The sequence below is a fragment of the Humulus lupulus genome, chromosome 7 (assembly GCF_963169125.1).
Source record: "Humulus lupulus chromosome 7, drHumLupu1.1, whole genome shotgun sequence".
Taxonomy (NCBI): domain Eukaryota; kingdom Viridiplantae; phylum Streptophyta; class Magnoliopsida; order Rosales; family Cannabaceae; genus Humulus; species Humulus lupulus.
Genome location: NC_084799.1, coordinates 186,900,321 through 186,923,673, shown reverse-complemented (window position 1 = coordinate 186,923,673; position 23,353 = coordinate 186,900,321). Strand labels below are relative to the sequence as shown.

Here is a 23,353-nt window from a genome sequence, read left to right as displayed (position 1 = left end):
ATCCAGGAAAGGCTAATGTTGTGGCAAACGCACTTAGTAGGCGGAGTTAAGGAAGTATATTAACACTTAAGAGGATAGCTCAAAACTTACAAGATGATATTAAGAGGTCTGGAATTGAGTTAATAACTGGACAACTAACTGACCTCACGATCAAGTCAACGCTAATGGGGGAAATAAAGGAGAAACAACAAGAGGATGAGTTTCTTCTTAAGATGAAGGCAGCACTACAAAGCTCAGAGAATGCTGATTTCTCCTTGACAAAAGAAGGCATGCTACGATATAGGAATCGCATATGTGTGCCCAAAAGTAGTGAATTAAGATAAAGTATTATGAAGGAAGCACACACTACTCTGAATTCACTTCACCCGGGATCGACCAAGATGTACAACAATGTCAAGACAATGAACTAGTGGTCGGGGATGAAGAAAGACATAGCAGAATTTGTAGCAGAATGCATTACATCTCAACAAGTTAAGGCAGAACATCAGAGACCCGCTGGAACATTGCAACCATTAGAAATTCTCGAATGGAAATGGGAAAATATAGTGATGGACTTCATGACGGGATTACCAAGGACCACCAAGCAGCATGACTCTATTTGGGTGATAGTAGATATACTTACAAAAACTTTTCACTTCTGGCCAGTAAGAACAGTTTATAACGTTGACCAGTACGCATAGCTTTACATGGCGGAGATAGTGAGACTACATGGAGTTCCAAAGACGATAGTCTCCGATAGAGGATCATCTTTCACATCAAATTTATGAGAAGGTCTACAGCGTGCAATGGGCACTAAGTTAAAATCAGCATTTAACCCTCAAATCGATGGTCAGTCAGAATGCACCATACAAATATTAGAAGATATGCTAAGGATGTGTGCTTGAGACTTCTCAGGATCATGGAGCAAGTATCTTCCATCAATAGAATTCTCTTACAACAATAGTTATCAAGCAACATAGGCATGGTGCCTTATGAAATGTTATATAGACAAAAGTGTTGATCACCACTTCATTGGGATGAAGTTGGTGAAAGATGATACTTAGGACCTGAGACTGTAAGAGAAGCAACTGAGGTGGTAGAAAAGATAAGACAGTGAATGGTTGTCGCTCAAAGTCGCCAGAAGAGCTATGCCGACGCTAAAAAGTGAATTTTTGAGTTTTCAGTAGGCGATCAAGTCTTTCTTAAAGTTTCTTCGATGAAGGGGATTATGCGTTTTGGAAAGAAAGGAAAGTTAAGCCTAAGGTTTATAGGTCCTTTTGAGATACTAGACAAGGTAGAGCATTTAGCATATCAGTTGGCTTTACCGCCATAATTAGCTAAAACGCATAACGTTTTTCATGTATTGATGTTGAGAAAATACATATCAGATCCATCCCATGTGCTCGATTACAAGGCTCTAGAGTTAAAACAAGATTTTAGTTATGAAGAATGGTTGGTACGCATTCTCGAGCGAGGAACTAAGGATTTAAGGTCCAAAAGTGTCCCTATGTTTAAAATCTTGTGGAGCAATAGCATAGAAAGAGAGGCAACATGGGAATTAGAGGATTTTATGAGGGAGCGATATCCAGAGATTTTTGGTAAGTAAATTTCGAGGACGAAATTCTTCTAAGTAGGGGAGAATTGTAGTGCCTCATATTTTTACTTAGTTAGATAGTATTATCTTACGCTGTAGTATTTTAGTTTTCGTGGATATTGGTTCAAAACCGAGATTTAGATATTGGTTCAAAACCGGGATTTAGTTACTCGTAAAGAAAGTTATGGATTTTATAAGTTTAGCCTACAGTTTAGAAATATTAATTTTATCATAAGGTTTGATTAATGAAAATACTCCTAGGAATATTATTTATTATAACCTAAGGTTCGTATAGAATAATCAAGGATGTGACATTTTTCACATGTATGTTTACTAAGGATTTAAGGATTTTAGATTAATAAATTAATAAAGGATAAATCTAGGAAGTCTAGAACCTTCCATCAGTTGTTAGGATCTCATATTACTTAGTCAAAGTGGTTTAAACAACTTCAAGTGTGCTAAAAGTGTGCAAAAGCGTGCTTAATATATAGCGTAAGTCGATGTATCACAACTATAGGGGTAGATATATCGCCTATGATGTAACGGAAAACACGTCGACTTTGCACAAAATGAAACCACGGAGCCTCGGGATTATGGTGGAGGAGATATATCGCCTATAGGGGCGATATATCGACTCCAGTGGCCATTTTTGAAATTTCGTGGAATCTGAAGCTAGAAACAGTTCTCAACAACTTGGACTTGTTCCTGAACGTTATTGACCGAGTTATGGGCATCTGTTGAGAAAATAATGTAGTTTTAATCATTTATTTATTCATTGAAATGGGAGTTAGTTTCACTCCTTGAAATCTATAAATAGGACCATTCACTCAACAATTTTCATCATCTTTCAAGCACTTTTCAGAGCCTTCAAGATGCTATTTTCGTTCTAGAGAGAAACACTAGGGTTTTGAGGTGAAAGCTTTCAAATAAAAAGCTTTTCTAAACACTTAGGAAGTAAGCTTATGTGTGATTTTGATGTTTGAGGTATAGATCAAAGCTCTAAGCTATCTAAGGTGTTCGATTTCTTTGAAACTTAAGTTTTTTCTTGGTAAGTCTTTATTCCAATTGTTTAGATAATCTATTCATCTTCTTTTCTCTAGAAGACTAATGGTTTCTTTATGTTGGTTTTAGGAGTTTCTGATCCCGCACTTGTCTTCAATATCTTGATTTTGGTAAGGAAAATTAGGTACTTTAATTTACGACCTAGTTTATGTTTTCTATGACCTAACATTTCAGGTACGATAAAGGGGTAAGTGTGTCTAGACCTAATGTGTGCAATGATGTATGACTAACTTATGTCCGGTAGGCTTGGTTGCCAAAATTTTATGATTGACCTAAGTTGATGTCCGGTGTATGACGGAATTATGTCCGAGGCTTAATTTCCACCCCTGTATAAGCACTTATCTTTTTATTACATCTAACTTGTTATTATGACCTAGGACCTATAGTTATGATTTATGACTATGAACTATGATTAGATTATGGTTTATGATTATGACTTTGGCTATGATATGACCTAGGGTATTACAATGTGATATGTTCGATTATATGACTAACTTTTGTTTGTATTTTCCTTACTGGGCTTAGAAGCTCACCCCTTATGATGTTGATGTTTCAGGCAATTAAAGATAGAAAGGCCGGTGGGGAGTAGGACCTAGGAGCTTCGTGATGTACTCGTGGGGACAATATAGTCGAGGAAGATCAAGCGAGCCTGTTTATTTTTATTAAAGAATGTTTTCTTTTAAAGTTTTATTTAATGTTGCTCACTTTAATATGTTAAAGACAATTATTTTATTTTTTCTAAAACCATGGATCCATATACTTATTTTTAAGTTTTCATTCAATAAAAGAGCAATGTTTATGATTATAATCCAACGTTTTGTTTTCGATAATTTATGAGAAATTAGAGTGTTACACTACAATTCTCCCCTACTTAAAAGAATTTCATCCCCAAAATTTACTTACCATACAATTCCGGATACCGTGCTTGGATGTTTTCCTCCAATTCCCACGTTGCCTCCCGTTTTGTGCTATTACTCCATAATCCTTAACTATTGGAATACTCTTTGATTGTAATTCCTTCACCCCCTTCTCCAGGATGCGAACGGGTCGTTCCTCATAACTTAGGTCTTTCTAGAGTGCTAACGTATCGTATTTGAGAACGTGGGATGGGCCAGACACATATTTACGCAACATCAAGATGTGAAACACATTGTTGTTGTCTGGTAGACCTGACGATAGGGCGAATCTATACGCTACTAGTCCCACCTTGTCCAATATCTCCAAAGGACCTATGTACCTGTAACGCCTTACTTCCTTAGAGTCGTTACCAAGTGAGTTTTAAGACAAAATAGTGTGCAAAGACTCGCTAACCGAGGTTTTTAAAACGAAAGTGTGACTAATTAAAAGTTAAGGATGTAATCCTTGAAAATGCGTCGTTTCATTAAAAACTTCTAGTATTAAACATTTGGGATTCCAAAATAAGGTTTGAAAACTGTTTACATCTTGAAATAAGTTTACAGTTGATTAGTTATAAAAATCAAAGATTATTACAGCCATTTCTCGAATAAACCCCCAACCAAAGCAGTCGGGCAGGCCAAACATGTACGCGTCGCTTCACGCTCTCCGTACTCATGGCTGGTTGACTCAATCTTTGCCCTTACCTGCAACACAGAGCACCCGTGAGCCGAAGCCCAGCAAGAAAACTCATGCAGCTCATAACATATGCAAATTATACAGTTAATCATATCAGATAGTCCACAGATAAACAGGTCAACCATTAGACTAAGCAAACACGGCCATGCCGCCCCAGAAGCCTTACCAAAGCCTGGGGTCTCGGTCCTCACCGTAAGGATATCTCATGTATCCATTGGGTCCTACCCTGACTGTAAGCATCCCATGTGCTAAGTGGTACTTCCGGCCCCACTGCCATTCTCGGCCTTTCGCCGTTCTCGGCTTCATTGCCGTTCTCGGCCTTGCCGCTCTCGGCCTTAGCCGTTCATTGCACTATAATCACACATATAATACATTTCCAAATAACCATTCACACATATAATAATTCACTTAAGGTTATACATTATCACATAATACAATCTAGGGCCATGCCCTGCAATAACACTATGGGCCCATGCCCTATTCTCGGGTGCTACAGTTTTCTTACCTGTATTGCGAGCTTCCTGATGCACTAAAGCCGCGAGCACGGTCCTCTAACTCGAGCTTCACAAAGACCTAGTCACAACACGTACAAAACATCCTTTAATACTAATCAATTCAAAAATCACTTCCCGAAACCAATTCCACACTCTCGGGACTCCCAAATTCCTAAAACAAATCATTGGAAACATCCCCCGAGCACCCGGGACAAATGCCCAAAATTGCAAAATTTCCCATCCTGAAAAAGGCGTAGCACCGCGGCGCTACCCGCAAGGGCTGCGGTGCCCAGCGAAGTCAGAAAGTTCCCCTGACTGTAAACAGCCTCGCACCGCGGCGCCCAAGAACAGGGCTGCGGCGCTCCTTCACGAACCCAGAATTCTGGGTTTTTCCCTGCGTTTTCCCCGAGTTAACACCACTCCAAATCATCCCAAGCAGGTACCCATGTCCCAAAATCAACTCAAAACCCCACATAAACCATCTAACAACTCATAAACATCATCAAAGAAACCCAAACACACAATCAAATCCCCAATTCACCCATTGGCCACACATCAACTTTCAATCTTCATACTAACATTCTAAGAGAAAAATCAAGCTTAGAAACTTAACAAAGAAGTGATAAATCCTTACCTCAGAAAGTCTTGGCTTATGATCAAGTTTAATTGCCTCCCACCCCTTGATCCTTCTCCTAGATTCCTCAAGTTTCAGCTCCCTTCTTCTCTTCTTCCTCTCATTGCCTTAGCTTTCCCTCTAGCTTTTCCTCTCTTCCATTTCTATCAAAACCAACATATATGCCAATGCCTAAACCGTGTACCCTATAATCCCAGCTGAAAATTGTCTAAACCCTCTGCCAAATGACCATGTTACCCCTCCAAATAATCCTTTCCTAAGTAAGCCATCAAGGGCACTCTAGTCTTTTCACTTATATTTCAATTCTACCATTTTCCAACTAAACTTGTTACCCACAGCAGTAACTAATGGTTACCCAGGTTACTCAATCACCAATAACCATTACCCACTAAGTCTCAATTTAACCATAACAATTCCCAAGGTACCCCTAGGCTCCTCCTGAGCCAGGTATAAAATCCCGTTGTGACTTTTGAGTAAACTAGCTCTCTAGGACCGTCTCGGCACGTGCATCACAATAATAACACCACACTCACGTGGTACAAATCACATAATACAATTATCACATATATGCCCTCAGCGGGCTAAAATTACCAATTTACCCCTATCATGCAAACGGGCTCCACATGCATATTTATTTCACCTAACATGCATACTAACCACATAGTCATGCATCTCGAATGTTCAATTAGTCATATAACATGCTTTAAATCATAATCACGCATTTACTCATGAAAATCACACATAAATCCCATTATGCCCTCCAGGCACACTAATCAAGGCTCTTAAGCCTTATTAGCGATTTTGGGTCGTTACAGTACCGGTGACTAAGTTTGCCACTCTTCTTGAACCGCTTCACTCCTTTCATTGTAGATATATTTAAGAAGACTTGATCTCCGACCTTGAATTCCACATCTCGCCGTTTGGTATCTGCATAACTCTTTGTCGACTCTAACCAACGAGCATACACTTTCTAATTAGTTTCACTGCGTCTTGAGCTTCTCTAACAGCCTCAGGTCCAAGTAGTTGTCTTTCTCCTACCTCATCCCAATGTAATAGCGACTAGCATTTTCTTCCATAAAGTAGCTCATAGGGGGCCATACCGACCGTTTCCTGGTAGCTATTATTGTATGAGAATTCTATAAGTGGCAAATACTTACTCCATGATCCTTTGAAGTCTAGTACACAAGCGCACAACATATCTTCTAAAATTTGTATGGTACACTCGGACTGTCTGTCGGTCTAAGGATGAAATTTCATGCTGAGACTTAGCTTGGTACTCATGGCTTCCTACAAGCTTCCCCAAAATCTAGAGGTGAACACTGAACCTCTACCACATACTATGGTCTTAGGGATTCCATGCAGTCATACAATTTCTCGAACATAGATATTTTCATACTGGTCCGTAGTGTACGTAGTCTTGACAGGCAAGAAGTGAGCTGACTTTGTGAGTCTATCCACCACAACACAAGTCAAGTAATGTTTCTTGCTTGTCTATGGTAGTCCTCTCACGAAGTCCATGACTGTGTCTTCCCACTTCCATTCCAGAATACTAAGCGGTTGTATTAAACCTGCGGGTCGCTGATGTTCTGCCTTTACTTGATGTCCAACCACCTACGCTGCCTCATGTTGAGCTCCTTTTGCGTGAAGAAATATTTTAAGCTTTTGTGGTCCGTATAAACTCACAATGTTCTCCATATAGATAGTGGTGCTAGATTTTCATTGCGAAAACCACCACTGCCAACTCCATATCGTGTGTTGGATAGTGTTGCCCATATTTCTTTAGCTATCTTGAGGCGTAGGCTATCACCTTGTCATTTTGCATCAGCACGCAGCCCAACCCTTGCTTGGATGCATCACAGAATACTACAAACTTGTTGTTGGGTGTCAGTACACAAAGCACTGGTGCTAAACACAATTTGTCTTTGAGAAACTGGAAACTTTCCTGACATTTATCCGTCCAGTTGAACTTCAGCTATTTTCGGGTCAAGTTGGTAAGTGGAGTGGCTATCTTAGAAAAGCCTTCCACAAACGTTTGGTAATAGCCTGCCAGCCCAAGAAAACTTTTAACCTCTGATGCATTCTTAGGTCTTGGCCAATCCTTCACAGCCTCTACCTTAGTTGGGTCTACTATGACTCCGTCCTTGGATACTATGTCCCCAAGGAACTCCACTTGTGATAGCCAAAATTCGCATTTCTTGAACTTAACATACACTTGGTGCTTCTTCAGTTGCAGCATGGTCAATCTTAAGTGTTCCTCGTGCTCGACTTCGTCCTTGGAGTATACCAATATATCGTCAATGAATACCACAACGAATTTTTCTAGGCAATCCTTGAAGACCCTGTTTATTAAGTCTATAAATGCAGTTGGAGCATTGGCAATACAAAAAGACATAACTAGGAACTCGTAATTTTCGTATCGAGTCCTAAAAGTCGTATTTGGTATATCTTCTTCCTTTATCTTGAGCTGGTGATAACTGGACCGTAGATAAATTTTTGAAAATACAGTCTCTCCTCGAAGTTGGTCAAATAATTCATGAATCAGGGTAGCGGGTACTTGTTCTTAATTTTCACCTTGTTTAGCTCGTGGTAATCAATACACATCTGCATGCTTCCATCCTTCTTCTTCACAAATAGAATCGGTGCCCCCATGGAAAATGGCTTGGTCTGATAAATCCCAAGTCTAAGAGCTCTTGTTACTGTGTTTTCAACTCCTTGGCTCCCAAAACTTTAAGTCTTTAGCTCCTTCTAGGAAATAGAGGTTGCTCACCAACTCCCTTAGAAATCTCCTCTTGAGATTCTTTATCATGAGTTGGTTCTATTAACTTGTTGCCATTGCATGACATGTTCTCAAAGAACTCAACCTCTCTTTATTCAATTATTACATTAGATTCCAAGTCTAATAATCTATAAGCTTTGTTATTCTACGCATAACCCACAAATGAACATCTTATAGCCCTTGGACTCAACCTGGTCTTATTGGGATTCGTGTTCTTGCATTAAGCAAGATACCCCCACAATTTAAGATAACCAATTTTTTGTTTATTTCCTTTCCATAACTCATATAGAGAGAAATTGTTTTTCTTCATGGGAATACGATTCAAAATATGACAAGTGGATAGCAAAGGCTTCACCCCACAAACTAAAACTCAATTTTGAATGTAATAGCATAGCATTAATCATCTCAAGAAATGTTCTATTGTTTCTTTCTGATATACCATTTTGTTGTGGAGTATAAGGAGTGATACATTCATGTATTATTCCATGCTTTTAACAAAATAAGTTAAAATCATTTGAAAAATATTCACCACCCCTATCACTTCTAAGCACTTTAATTTTCCTTTCTAATTGATTTTCAACTTTCGCTTTATAAGCTTTAAACACACTAAATGCTTTACCTATATTCTTGAGCAAATATACATATGTGAACCTAGAGCAATCACCTATGAAAGTAATAAAATATCTACTTCCTCCTCTAGTCAACATTTCATTTAATTCGCATAAATCACTATGTATCAAATCTAACAATTTAGAATTTATTTCAACACTAGAAAAAATTTTATTTACCATTTTAGATTTAACACATAATTCACACTTTGTAATGCCCTAATTTGACCTCTCTCAATACAACAAGTATTTTGAAACAAAACTTAACTTTAAACTTGAAAATGGAACGTTCATTCTTAAAGATATTTGAAAACATGCAATAACATCCGGATGTCTGTTTTAAACAAAATAAACATAATTCCATGCAATAAGTATTTGTCCAATAATAAAATACCTAATAAAAATGACATTAACAGATCCAATGGCGTTCTTGATATTTTTTCGTTCATAAGGCCCCTAACAGCGTACATACGTCCCTTTGGAAAGGATCTCAACCCTCCACTCATCACAAAGCATGCATTTACTTATTATCTGCAGGGGGAAAAGGTAAGGGGGTGAGCTAACAACACAGTAAGGAGAATCAAACCAAACAATCAACATATATGCAAACCTTACAAGAAAACCATAATCTCATATCATAACAAGACATAGCATCATCATATAGAAAACCTATGCGCACACTACGCATGTAAATGGGAGAGATACTGTGAGGAAGCACGGTCCTCTCTGTGACCACTATGGTCAAAACTATGGCTACCTTTTTCAACCTTTTACCTTACCAAGTACATGCCCTGAAACATTTAGCATATAACATGAATTCTATAAACATTAGCAATAAAGCAAAACATGTTTAACCTCATTACCTTGGTGTGGGGTGATTCTTGACAAGGAAAAGATCATGTTTCAATGATCAAAACCTAATCATAAAATAAGAACTTTATTGTAACAACATCATGCCCAAACATCTAAGCCACACACCCAAACCTCTTTGCATGGGCCATGCAACACATTCACCAAACCCAAAATCATTAAAAAAAAAAAAAACATGCTCATAATGGTCAACTCTTAAACATAGTGCAAACCCTAATAGAAAATCAAACTTAGAAATACCATGGTACCTATAGAGTATGTGTAGGTCGAACCTCTTAAAATTTCACCACATTAGAACCTCGAAACCCTAGCCTTTCTTGATCTTTGAAATATGAACCCTAAATATGAACCAAACCTCTCCAATGATCTGTAGAGTCCCAGAACTTTACTTAGTAGCAATAGCAGCAACAGTAGCAGCAACAGTAGCAGCAGTAGTAGCAACAACAGCAGCAGTAGCAGCAGCAGCAGTAGCAGCAACAGTAGCAGCAGCAGTAGCCGCAGCAGTAGCAGCAGCAGTAGTAGCAGCAGTAGCAGTAGTAGTAGCAGTGGTAGTGGTAGTGGTAGTGGTAGTGGTAGTGGTGGTAGTGGTGGTAGTGGTAGTAGTGGTAGTAGTAGGGGTAGTAGCGGTAGCGGTAGCGGTAGCGGTAGCGGTAGCGGTAGCGGTAGCGGTAGCGGTAGCGGTAGCGGTAGCGGTAGCGGTAGCGGTAGCGGTAGCGGTAGCGGTAGCGGTAGCGGTAGCGGTAGCGGTAGCGGTAGCGGTAGCGGTAGCAGTAGCAGTAGCGGTAGCAGTAGCAGTAGCAGTAGCAGTAGTGGTAGTGGTAGTGGTAGTGGTAGTGGTAGTGGTGGTAGTAGTGGTAGTAGTTGTAGTAGTAGTAGTAGTAGTGGTAATGGTAGTAGTAGTAGTAGTGGTAGTAGTGGTAGTAGTAGTGGTAGTGGTAGTGGTGGTAGTGGTAGTAGTGGTAGTAGTGGTAGTAGTCGTGGTAGTCGTGGTGGTCGTGGTGGTCGTTGTTGAACACACATAGCAACACTTATAGATTTTATAAGTTTAACCTATAGTTTAAGAATATTAATTATAACATAAGGTTTGATTAATATAGCTGATTATAAAGATGTTATTTATTATACTATAAGGTTTAGATAGAACCAATAAGATCATGACACTTATTGTATGCATGTAGTAGTAGTAGTAGTAGTAGTAGTAGTAGTAGTTGAACACGCGTAGCAACACTTATAGATTTTATACGTTTAACCTATAGTTTAATAATATTAATTATAACATAAGGTTTGATTAATATAGCTGATTATAAAGATGTTATTTATTATACTATAAGGTTTAGATAGAACCGATAAGATCATGACACTTATCGTATGCATGTTTATTAGCAACACTTATCGTATGCATAGTAGTAGTTGTTGAACACGCTTAGCAACACTTATAGATTTTATAAGTTTAACCTATAGTTTAAGAATATTAATTATAACATAAGGTTTGATTAATGTAGCTGATTATAAAGATGTTATTTATTATACTATAAGGTTTAGATAGAACCAATAAGATCATGCCACTTATCGTATGCATGTTATTGAGAAATTAAGCATTTTTGATAAATAGTTTTATAAGAGAAATATTTGAAAACCCCATAATTTGCTAGCGGCATTAAAAATGTTATATGACTCAGTCAAAGCTGTTTACCCAATTCAAATTAAGCTGAAAAAGTGCAATTACGTGTATAATATTTCAGCGTATGCCGATATATCGCAGCTCTAGGGGCAATATATCGCCACACGGGGAATATGAAAAACACGTCAACTTCACACGATCGAAACGGAGAGCCTCGAAACATAAGCCCAGGTGATATATGGCCTACAATGGGCAACATATCGGCCCTAGGGAAAATATTTCAAATATTTTTGAAACCGAGCTCAATTCAACACTTAACCTCTTAACAAGCCTCTGAGCGTTTTGACCGAGTCTTAAGCCTCTGCTGAACGAATATTCAAATGTTTTTCAATTAAATATTCATTATTTTTATTCAAGCTGAAAGGATATCTTTTCACTCCTTGAACTCTATAAATAGGACCTAGTACCAAGTCATTTCTTTCATTCTTCAAGTTGTGTTCAGAGCCTTCAAGCTGCTAGGTTTACTTTAGAGTGATAAACACTTGGGTTGGGGTTATAAGCTTTATCATTTTAAGCTTTAAAAACACTTGGGAAGTAAGGATAATAGTGTGTTTTTCGAAATCGAGGTGTAGTTCTGTTCTAGTACATTCAAAGGTATTCTTAATCTTAAGTTATTTAGTTTAATTCTTTAAGTTTTCTTTATTTTCTTTAGTTTTCATTCAGACCCTAACTTATTGTTTTCATTATCTTGGTTAGGTATTTAAGTTCTTTGAACTTAAGATTTCTTGTCGGTAGGTTTCTTCTCGGTGGTTTAGTCCTCTTGTCATCATCTCTTTTCTTTAGAATACTCACATTCTTATTGTTGGTTTTAGGAGTGTTCTAAATCCCGTCCTTGTTCTCATAAATCCTGGTATTGGTAAGTAAAATAGGATAGACCCTATATGTTTGTATGATATGTTATGTTTACATTATATGTTATGTTATCTTATGTTGTGTTATGATATGTTAACATTATATATAGTGTGTTTATAGCCTTGGGCATATGACTTGTCTAGCTAGCAAACCCCAATGATTTATGGGCATATGACTTGCTTAGCTAGCAAGCCCCACAAATCTATTGGGCATATGACTTGCTTAGTTAACAAGCCCCAAGTAGTATAATGGCCATTGTAGTAGTATATGACATATGTTTATACTATATGCTTATGATATAGTTTATGTGTATGTTTTATGCTTTTAGTAGATTTTTCTTGCTGGGCATTAGGCTCATTCCTTTATTTTTTTTATGTATGCCTGAAAATAGTTATGGCAACGGAAGGATTCTTGGCAGCTTGGGGCTGTGTATTGAGGAAGAATGGATTCGGTGGATTGCGTGAACGATTCGAGGACGACGTTATTTTCAGTCTTTTTAATTATGTTTCTATGTATTTTCCGCACTTGGTTTTGTAAACAATTTTAATTAAGTTAAAGTTATGTTTTATTTTTCAAAAAATGGGATCCCATACCCCGCGTTTATGTATTTCAACTTTTACTTTATAGTTTTAAATAAAGTTACGAATGTTTCGTATGTATGTTTTCTTAAGAATAATGTTTATGTATAGTAGTTTTAATGGTCCAGAGTCTTAGAATTAGTTGGTTCATTACAGTTGGTATCAAAGCAACGCTTCATTCGCATGAAGTTATCCTTGATACACACGCTCAAGCTCTAAATCTAACCGCCAAGTAAGTGTTTATGATTATAGTTATTATAGCTAACGATTTTAGCCTTTATGTTTTCAGTTAAGAATGAATGGAACATTGACTTGTGAGGATATCCGAGCCATTAAGGCCTTAAAAAGAATTAGAGAATCGAGAAACACCGTAGGAGTGCTAGAAAGAATCACTCGGAAACTACTTTTGTTCCACAGAGAGATAGGTCACCTCCAAGAAACTAAGCAGATCATGATGAGATCAACGGAGCAATATGTTTTAGTAATTAGACTTCTTATAGATTTTCCAACTGTGATTGCAACCTTAGAAGATATTTGGGAGACAATAGATGATGAAGATGAATTACCGGTAGCTATGAGATATTATTTTCTCATACTTAGGTTCACTTCTAAAATGGAATTCTAATTTACAAATGAGCAAAAACCTAGGATTTTTACGAATCTTCCTCGAGGGAATTTTGAGGCACAAGACAATGATGACTATGAAGATATAGATGACAATATGTTAGATGAAGGATCGGATGTAGAAGATCCCAATTTTCAGAATAGATTAGTTTCCTTGTTTATTTTATTTATTTGCATTTATGATTGTAAATAGTCAAAATCTTTTTCCAAATTAAAATCATTATTATTTTGTTAACATGTATGAGTTTGATTTTCTTTTGCAATCATAATAAATAATAAATCTAATAAATAATGACTAAGTTCAGTGAGGGTGGATACAAATCAATGAACCGAGTTCTCTATATTGAGAGTTAGGGGGCCATAGTAGTGGGAACGATTTTACTGATCCCAGCCCTCCCTCAATATGGTTAACTTTGGAACAACGACGAGTTTCGAGCCTGAGAATTTAGTCATATAGGATGATTAGAAACAGACTTAGAAAATAATAAATATGGTCTATTTTTCTAAGTATAGAAACCCACTCTAATAATAAAGAAGGCTTATATAACTTTCATAAGAAATCATAATTAATAGGTTTGAGTTATGTTTGTTTAGATTAAGTTTTTTCCTTAGAGCCTATTAGGGTAAAGTTCTAACATGTTTTCTCAACTGTTAGAACTCTGCTGAAGATGTCGCTCTGTAGGTCCGCTCGCAACAATGCTAATGTCTCCAATGCTGCTCCTGAGAGCAATGAAGCCCCTCTAGTTGCAGAAGGGGAGTGCGTTCTACTGCCAACCGAAATGCACCACCGCTGCCGGCTGACAACACTACGGAAATTGCCAGACTGCGAAAGCAAGTTGAGGAATTACTGCAGCAACATCGACAACAGGCTCAGCCTCAGACTCAGCCTCCGCCTCTGCCACAACCACAACCGCAGCAAATGGCCCCAACACCCCAACAAGTTGGTCCATATGGGGGATGGCCAGTGGCGAACTATGCGCCATACCCAGCTCAGCACATGGAGCCAGTTTATGAGCGGTTTCCTAAGCAACATGCTCCGAACTTTGAAGGGACTACAAACCCCTTCGAGGCGGAAGAATGGCTCAGAAATGTGGAGCCAATCCTGACGCACATGAATCTCGGCAACGCGGATCGCATATACTGTGTTATGTCTCTGCTCAAGAAAGATGCTAGAATATGGTGGGACTTAGTTCAGCAGACTCACGATGTTGCCACCATGACTTGGACAAGATTTGTGGAGTTGTTCCACAAAAAGTACTATAATTTGGCAATCATCGCTTCAAGAGTCGAGGAGTTCGCTGGCCTGAAGCAAGGGAGTTTATCAATGGAAGAATATGCTCAGTAGTTCGACCGATTAGCTAAGTTTGCACCAAAAATGGTTCCAACTGACTTTCTAAGGGTGACCAAGTTCATTAGAGGACTTCGACCAAAGATTGAGCTAGGGGTTAAGCTAGCAAACCCAGGATATACTACCTATGTTGATGTTATAGAAACGGCAATAGAAGTAGAAAGGCTTCAAGTAAATGTTAGTAAAGAAGAAGCCAGTAAGCCTGAGCCTAAACAGCAGAGTCAACCTTAGACTAGTTGGAACAACAACCACCACAACAACAGCAATCAATCTAGCAACAACAGTAATGGTCAAAAAAGAAGGCATCCTGACAATAAGCAGTCCGATAACGATGAAAGGGCATAGACGAATAATGGAAGTAATAGGCCGGGTTAGGTAGAATACCCGCAATGTACTAAGTGCCAGAAGAAACATCCTGGTGAATGCCGGGAAAACACCAAGGGATGTTACAACTGTGGTCAGGAAGGACACCGGAAGAGAGACTGTCCCCAGCTCAAGCCAGAGGGGAAATAGGATATTAATTATAACATAAGGTTTGATTAATGTAGCTGATTATAAAGATGTTATTTATTATACTATAAGGTTTAGATAGAATCAATAAGATCATGACACTTGTCGTATGCATGTTTATTGAGAAATTAAGCATTTTTTATGAATAGTTTTATAAGAGAAATATTTGAAAACCCCAGAATCTGCCAGCAGCTTTAAAAACGTTATATGACTCAGTCAAATTTGTTTACCCAATTCAAATTAAGCTGAAAAGGTGCAATTACGTGTATAATATTTTAGCATATGCCAATATATCGCAGTTTTAGGGGCGATATATCGCCACACAGGGAATACGAAAAACACGTCAACTTCGCACGATTGAAACGGAGAGCCTTGAAACATAAGCCCAGGCAATATGTCGCCTATAATGGGCAACAAATCGGCCCTAGGGAAAATATTTCAAATATTTTTTAAACCGAGCTCAATTCAACACTTAACCTCTTAGCAAGCTTCTGAATGTTTTGACCGAGTCTTAAGCCTCTGCTGAACGAATATTCAAATGTTTTTCAATTAAATATTCATTATTTTTATTCAAGCTAAAAGAAGATCTTTTCACTCCTTGAACTCTATAAATAGGACCTAGTACCCAGCCATTTCTCTCATTCTTCAAGTTGTGTTCATAGCCTTCAAGCTGCTAGGTTTACTTTAGAGTGATAAACACTTGGGTTGGGGCTATAAGCTTTAAAAACACTTGGGAAGTAAGGTTAATAGTGTGTTTTTCGAAATCGAGGTGTAGTTCGGTTCTAATACATTCAAAGGTATTCGTAATCTTAAGTTCATTTCAGTTTAATTCTTTAAGTTTTCTTTAGTTTTCATTCAGATCCTAACTTATTGTTTTCATTATCTTTGTTAGGTATTTAAGTTCTTTGAACTTAAGATTTCTTGTCGGTAAGTTTCTTCTTGGTGGTTTAGTCCTCTTGTCATCATCTCTTTTCTTTAGAATACTCACATTCTTATTGTTGGTTTTCGGAACATTCCAAATCCCATCCTTGTTCTCATAAATCCCGGTATTGGTAAGGAAAATAGGATAAACCCTATATGTTTGTATGATATGTTATGTTTACATTATATGTTATGTTATCTTATGTTGTGTTATGATATGTTAACATTATGTATAGTATGTTTATAGCCTTGGGCATATGACTTGTCTAGCTAGCAAGCCCCAATGATTTATGGGCATATGACTTACTTAGCTAGCAAGCCCCACAAATCTATTGGGCATATGACTTGCTTAGTTAACAAGCCCCAAGTAGTATAATGGCCATTGTAGTAGTATATGACATATGTTTATGATATAGTTTATGTGTATGTTTTATGTTTTTAGTAGATTTTCCTTGCTGAGCATTAAGCTCATTCCTTTATTTTTTTTTATGTATGCTGGAAAATAGTTATGGCGGCAGAAGGATTCTTGGCAGCTTGGGGTTGTGTATTGAGGAAAAATGGATTCGGTAGACTACGTGAACTATTCAAGGACAACGTTATTTTCAGCTTTAATTATGTTTCTATGTATTTTTCGCACTTGGTTTTGTAAACAATTTTAATTAAGTTAAAGTTATGTTTTATTTTTCAAACAATGGGATCCCATACCCTGCGTTTATGTATTTCAACTTTTACTTTATAGTTTTAAATAAAGTTACGAATATTTCGTATGTATGTTTTCTTAAGAATAGTGTCTATGTATAGTAGTTTTAATAGTCCAAAGTCTTAGAATTAGTTGGGTCATTACATGATCATCAAGTATAAAGAGAAGAAGAAGCATAAGAACTAAACCATAGAACCAAGAATCTCACCTTAACCTTGCATCAAACCCGAGCCCTAGATGTGAGCTTCACCTCTCGGCCTTCTCTTTCTCTTCCTCTTTCTTTTTCTTCTCCTCACGCCCTATCCTTCTTCCTCCCTATCTCTTCTAACTCGGGCCTTCTCCTTCTTCTTGGTTTGCACGAAAATGGGAGCTCCTCTCCCACTGTATATAGTCTCCAAAATACTATCACCATCAAATATACTTTAATGATAATTGATTCCAATCACCATTAAAGCTAATTGATCTTATTGAACCCAGTCTTATTCTTATACCATACACCTAATTGATTTCCTTCAATCACCATGATTTTTGAAATCACAAACTAACAATTAACCATGAATACTAATTGATATTAATCCTTATTAATGCTAACTGATCTAATTGCTCAATCACCATAAGCCTTGATTTGATTTCCATAAATGATTCAATGAAATTACTCTAATGAATCTCACGCACCTAGTCTTTTTCTCAACCACGTTCTTGATTGCTCATCAAACCCTTAATGTCGAAATTCATTGAGATGATCACCATTTGATCATCTTATTCACTCCTCTAATCAACTATATCAATTAATCATTAATAATCCTAATTTTCAAAATTAATAGTCATCACCATTGATTCTATGCTTAATCTAAGAATGTAGACTCACATTTGGACCTTATTCTTGATTGTTAAATAATTACCTTTGATCTTTAAAAATCTCTTCAAGCCAATCAACAATTATAAAGTTTTTGGTCACCTCTTTATTTTTTAAAATTAGCTCCAAAATACTAGCTAATTAAGTCACCAAACTTTTCATAATTTCTTACCTTGATTTCAATTGATGTCCATGATCCAACCAAGATCTCAATGTCTCATTTCCAACCAAGATGTCCATGATCCAACCAACCAAGATCTCAAGATGTCCATGATCTCAACCAACCAAGATGTCTAATTTCTTACCTTGATTTCAATTGATGTCCATGATCCAACCAAGATCTCAATGTCTCATGATCCAACCAAGATCTCAATTGATGTCCATGATCCAACCAAGATCTCAATGTCTCATTTCCTTTCCACACACGCCCAAGGTGTTCACACATACACATATAAATGGCAACTAACATCTTTTACTAATAAAATAAAAAATTATTAAATTAATAAACAAACAATTATCAAACAAATAAATAAACAATTATTAAATTGTATGATCGGATATTACACACTTATCATGCTCAACCTTAACACAATAAATTAATCCACATTTAATTTCTCTTTTAATTGTGCTAAATCCTATATGTGCAAGTTTAACTTGCCACAAATTAATAGAATTTGAGTCAACCATATAACAAAAAGAAGTAGAAGCTTTATTGCTCAAATTATCAATGGAGGTACAAAGTTTGAACATGTCATCACAAGTGTATCCCTTCCCCACAAATACATTCATGTTTGACATTGTAAGCTTAACAGAATCTATCATAACCTTGATTCCCATTTTGTGAAGCAAATTGACACTCACAAGGCTTCTACTCATTTCAGGTATACACAAAACATTGGTGAGTAGAACCTTATTGTTGAATATGAAGAACAAATCTATAGTCCCCTTTCCTTCAACCTTGGACCTTTTCTTATTGCCCATTTGAATCTCATGCCCTTCCTTTGAAGTTTCAAAAGTATTGAATAATGATCTATCATGGGTGACATGAATGGTGGCATAAGTATCATACTACCACCCATTCACCTTTCCATGAATGGCATTGATTTTTCTTAGTGTTACCACTAGCTCTTCTTCGGTTGAGTTGACTCTTGCTTCATTGTTTTGTTTCCTCTTGAACTTACAATCTCTAGAAAAGTGGTCATTCTTGCCACACACAAAGCAAAGATCCATTGGAACTTTTGAATTGTCTTTCATTCTTCTTAGGCCCTAAGAGATTTTGACCCTTGTCTTTATTCTTGCCCATTCCTTTGCCCTTGTTTGGAGAATTAGCCACCACATTGGTCTCTGAAGTTTCTACATTAGACTCCTCCTCGTTCTTATCTCTACAACGGGATTCCTTCTCGATCCTCAAGTATTTGAGAATTTCTTCCAAGGAAATCTACTCATTCTTATGGAGGATTTTCTTCCTATAGCCCCTCCAAGAAAGATGCAACTTGGCTATTGTAGCACCAACAAGGAATTGTTCTGGAAATACAATATTGAGGGTAGATAGCTTATTCACAATAATTTGCAACTCATGTATTTGGGGAAGAATGGGTTTCGTGTCATAGAATTTAAATTTTATATATTGAGTAATAATGAATTTTATTGTAACTTCTTCTTTCGCTTTGTACTTTTTCTCCAAAGCTTCTCAAATCTTCTTGGCAGTCATGGTGTTGGTATAGAGATCATACAATTGCCCTGATAATGTATTGAGAATATGACCCCTACAAATCAATTCATCCTCTTTTCGCTTCTTCCTTTCTTTTATGACTTATTGGGTGTCATCTTCCTTGGCGTGTTCTATGGCCTTTAAGTCTTTGTCCAAGACAAAAAAAACCTTGAGTGTGGTTAGCAAGAACCTAATCTTATATTGCCATTGAACAAAGTTAGTACCATCAAATCTATCTAAGCTCACAAAGTATTGTGTCATGTATTTCAAAGCTTAGGTAGATTCTTCCATGATGTTGTATCTCAGATAATAAAGAATTAGATTGTCTGAGGAGAGTGAGATTACACTACCACAATATTTAGAATCTACACAAACTTATGTTTGACAGAGACTAAGAAAATTAGAGTTTAGATGATGCAAACCCTTGTAGTAGATCAAAGTTCTTCAATCTTCTGGAAGCTTCAAAACCCTAGTTGAATTATCACTCTGAACTTCATCTTCTTCTTCTTCCTTGTAAACACACAACAAAAGGCTTATGCACGATTTGTATCGTTATCCTAATTCTCTATATCCTAGCCCTCCAATGATGCTTGAGACTTTTTCAAAAAGAAAATAAGAATTTAGATTGAACAAGCCTTAAACTCATAAAGTCAAGCACTTTATTTATGAGTTTCTTGGAGAAAACTTGAGATTCTTGAAAGCTAGAAGGAGAGAGAGTGATCAATTCTTCCAAAAATCTATAAGAACTTTTTTATAGAGTAGGCACCATGATTAGGTCTAACCAATAGGAGTAGAGGCTTTTGACACATCATTAGGAGCTTAAAACACGTGTTTGTGGACACGTTAGGTAATGCGTTGCCTACCAATAGGTGATGCTTCGCCTACCAACAGGCGATGCATCGCCTGCTGGGGATTTCAAATCCCTTCAAATGCCAGGCGATGCAATGCCTCCAAGGATGCAATGCAACGCCACCCTTTCTACCCATAGCCCCATGAGAGACCATAAAGTTGATCCAAATGCACCCAAACTTTTTGGGCTTCTTTAGATACCTCATTGTATCACTTTGGACCCAAAATAAAAGTTTGTAAGTGCCTACAATTGAATCTCTAATTTCATATCTTCACTATGTGAAATTATCAAGTATTTTACACCTAGCTTGTGTAACGATACTAATCATTTGTATTTAACCAATCATAACAGACAGAACTAAAAACATTTCACCGAAGTTATTCACACATGATCTTCAAGAGAGTGGTGATATTGATGTTCAAAAAATGAATTAAGTGACAATCTTCCAGACTTACTCACAAAGTCATTCTCAACATCAACATTCAAAAAGATGGTGTAACATCATAATAAGGGGGAGTAAATAAACATTGTACTCTTTTTCCTTGACCAAGTTTTTTGTCCCGCTAGGCTTTTCTGGCAAGGTTTTAATAAGGCAATTTTTTATAAATATCGAAGGGGAAGTGTTACAAATATTATAATATATAAATAGATGTCCATAATAATGGAGAATTTTCTTAGTCCATTATCAAAATAATGGAGAATCGCCAAATCTTCTATGTCAAATATCATCATATATTCTTGATTATATTAACCTTTAATTCATTGATTTCCCCCGATTTAGATTACTATAATGAGATCATATTTCTTCGTGTAAATAGAGGTTCATCACTATTGAAATGATACACAAAATTTTACCCCTCTTTGCCTATTTCTTTCTCTATATTTTAGTTTATTCTTAATGGTTTTGTAATATTAATAGATTTGATCAAATTTTATTTTAGGTCATGCTCAAGAGTAAAATCATATGCTAGTAGTTTTTTTGTTATTTATTTTGGCATGCATTTTAAATGAGTCATTGGTCATATTTTGTGTATATTTTTTTAGAGAACAAATGACCTCCTTTTTAGGTTGGTAAGTAATAAATGTCTCTTATTTTTAAGTTAGAAAAAAATAGTCATTTTTTAATTTTTTTTATTTAATTATATTTTTCTTTGTCTAATTTACCCCTCTCTTTCTCTCTCTTTGTTCTATTATTTTTATTTTAAAGTCTCTCTCTTATTTAAAAGCATATGATTTTAGTATCTTTCTATATATATATATATATATATATTAATTTTGTTTAATTATTTTCATTTTAAAATTACATTGATATTTTTACGTGTTGTTGGTTTATTTTCCAACTCAATATATATTTTTTGTAGTATGGTATATTAAAGTTGTATGGTTAATATTATTTACAAATTACATAATTTTATTATTATTATTATTATTATTATTATATGTATTGTATGATATAATATATCAAATTTTGTTATTGTTATATCATATCAATTAATTTTATTTTTTTGAAAAAAAAAATTATGGTACATAAGTCTACTAGCATGGTAGTTTTTTATATATTAGTATCATTGTTGGCTCAGGCACCTACTCCCAAAATTTATGTTTTTGCACACATTCAAATAAAAAAATTAAAGATAAATATCATTTTAACTCTTATTCTTTTATGTTGTATTAAAGTTATCTATCCGACTTTCTGGTTTGTTAAATGACAATTTAGAGCCAACATTTTGCAAAATGGAACAAAATAATAGTACAGACCCAATTTCAGTCAAGCAATTTTAAAACAATTATAATAGGACTAAAATTCCCTCATGATTTACTTTTAATAAATAAAAATATATATTAATAGTTTTTAAAATTAAAACTAAATAAAAGTAAATTAAAACACAATTTTTTTTAAAACTTTAAACCAAAATTAAAATAATAATACTAAATATAATTTAACAAAATAACCCAAGTTGAATCCTTGGTCTCCCATTCTACTTCGTCTTCATCATCGTCTTCAGGTGTTGTCGGAGGGGTGCAGAGTCATCGAGCCGAAGTCGCTGGTGCGACAAAAACTGATGGAAGGAGATCGGCACCGAAGTTTGAATCTTGTAGTGAAGTCGCCGTCAGAAGGGGATTAGGGCCCAAGTCATCATCAATGGCTATGGGTCGAGTTTCTGGCGACGGGGGTTGCAAATCGTCGACACACGACGACTCAGAGATGGCTCTGGTGTGGGCGAGCATGCAATCTGGTGGGTGTAGATCTGGTTGGGTCATGACTCCAAATCTTGAGCAAGGTTTTTTTCGGGTTCAAATTTTTTGGATTAATTTTTTTAAAACTAATTTAACCTTAACATAAATCTAAATGACTCTTCTTCTTCATCTATGGTGATGTCTAGGAGGTTGTAGGTAAGAGGCTTGGAGGCGCTTCGGTTATCAACGAAGGTGTTGGATTTGGGCTTGGAGGCTAGTTCTCGATATCAACTGGTGTGGCTAGATCGAAGTCTCTTGATTTGTATCGGCCTCGATATCGACTGTGCGAATTGTGAAGAGGGATTTTGAGCTGGGTTCGATCGAAGTCTCTTGATTTGTATCACCCTCTAATTAGATGTGCACAAATTTGAATAAAAATTTAGAGAGGATTTTGAATTTTGTTTTTTATTGTTTGGGTGAACATATTTTGATTTGATTCTGGGTTTGGAATCTTAATCTAGGTTTCATGGATGAACTCATAACATGTTTTGCTTTGATTATTTAATATGAATGTCGGTTTTTTTTTTCTTTCTAATTTTAGTTTTTTTAATTAAGTTTTATGTAAGCTTTTAGACCAATTAATTCACTTTAGGGTAGAGAGATTAAGTTTCATTTTTTTTAATTGTTATTTTTTTTCATTTTTGAATTAAATATTGCATTATTTCAATTTAGTTTTCATTTTTAATATTTAAAATTAATTTAATATAACTTTTAAATATATATTAATATTTAAAAAATCATTAAGTTATAAAATATAAGGATATTTTGGTCAAATTTAAAAATTGTTTGACTAAAATTGAGAATGGAATATTATTTTGTTCTATTTTAAAAAATGCAAGTTCTGAATTATCAATCAACAAAACAGAAAGGAGAA

The 23,353-nt window shown here is 36.1% G+C and overlaps 1 long non-coding RNA gene across 1 annotated transcript; it reads left to right on the top strand.

The window, feature by feature from the left end:
• The first annotated feature begins 22,149 nt into the window (after positions 1-22,149).
• Positions 22,150-23,007, top strand: LOC133788941 (uncharacterized). The gene is made up of 2 exons (XR_009873419.1): positions 22,150-22,523; positions 22,626-23,007. It is a non-coding gene; the product is annotated as an uncharacterized LOC133788941 (long non-coding RNA).
• Positions 23,008-23,353: the final 346 nt, after the last annotated feature.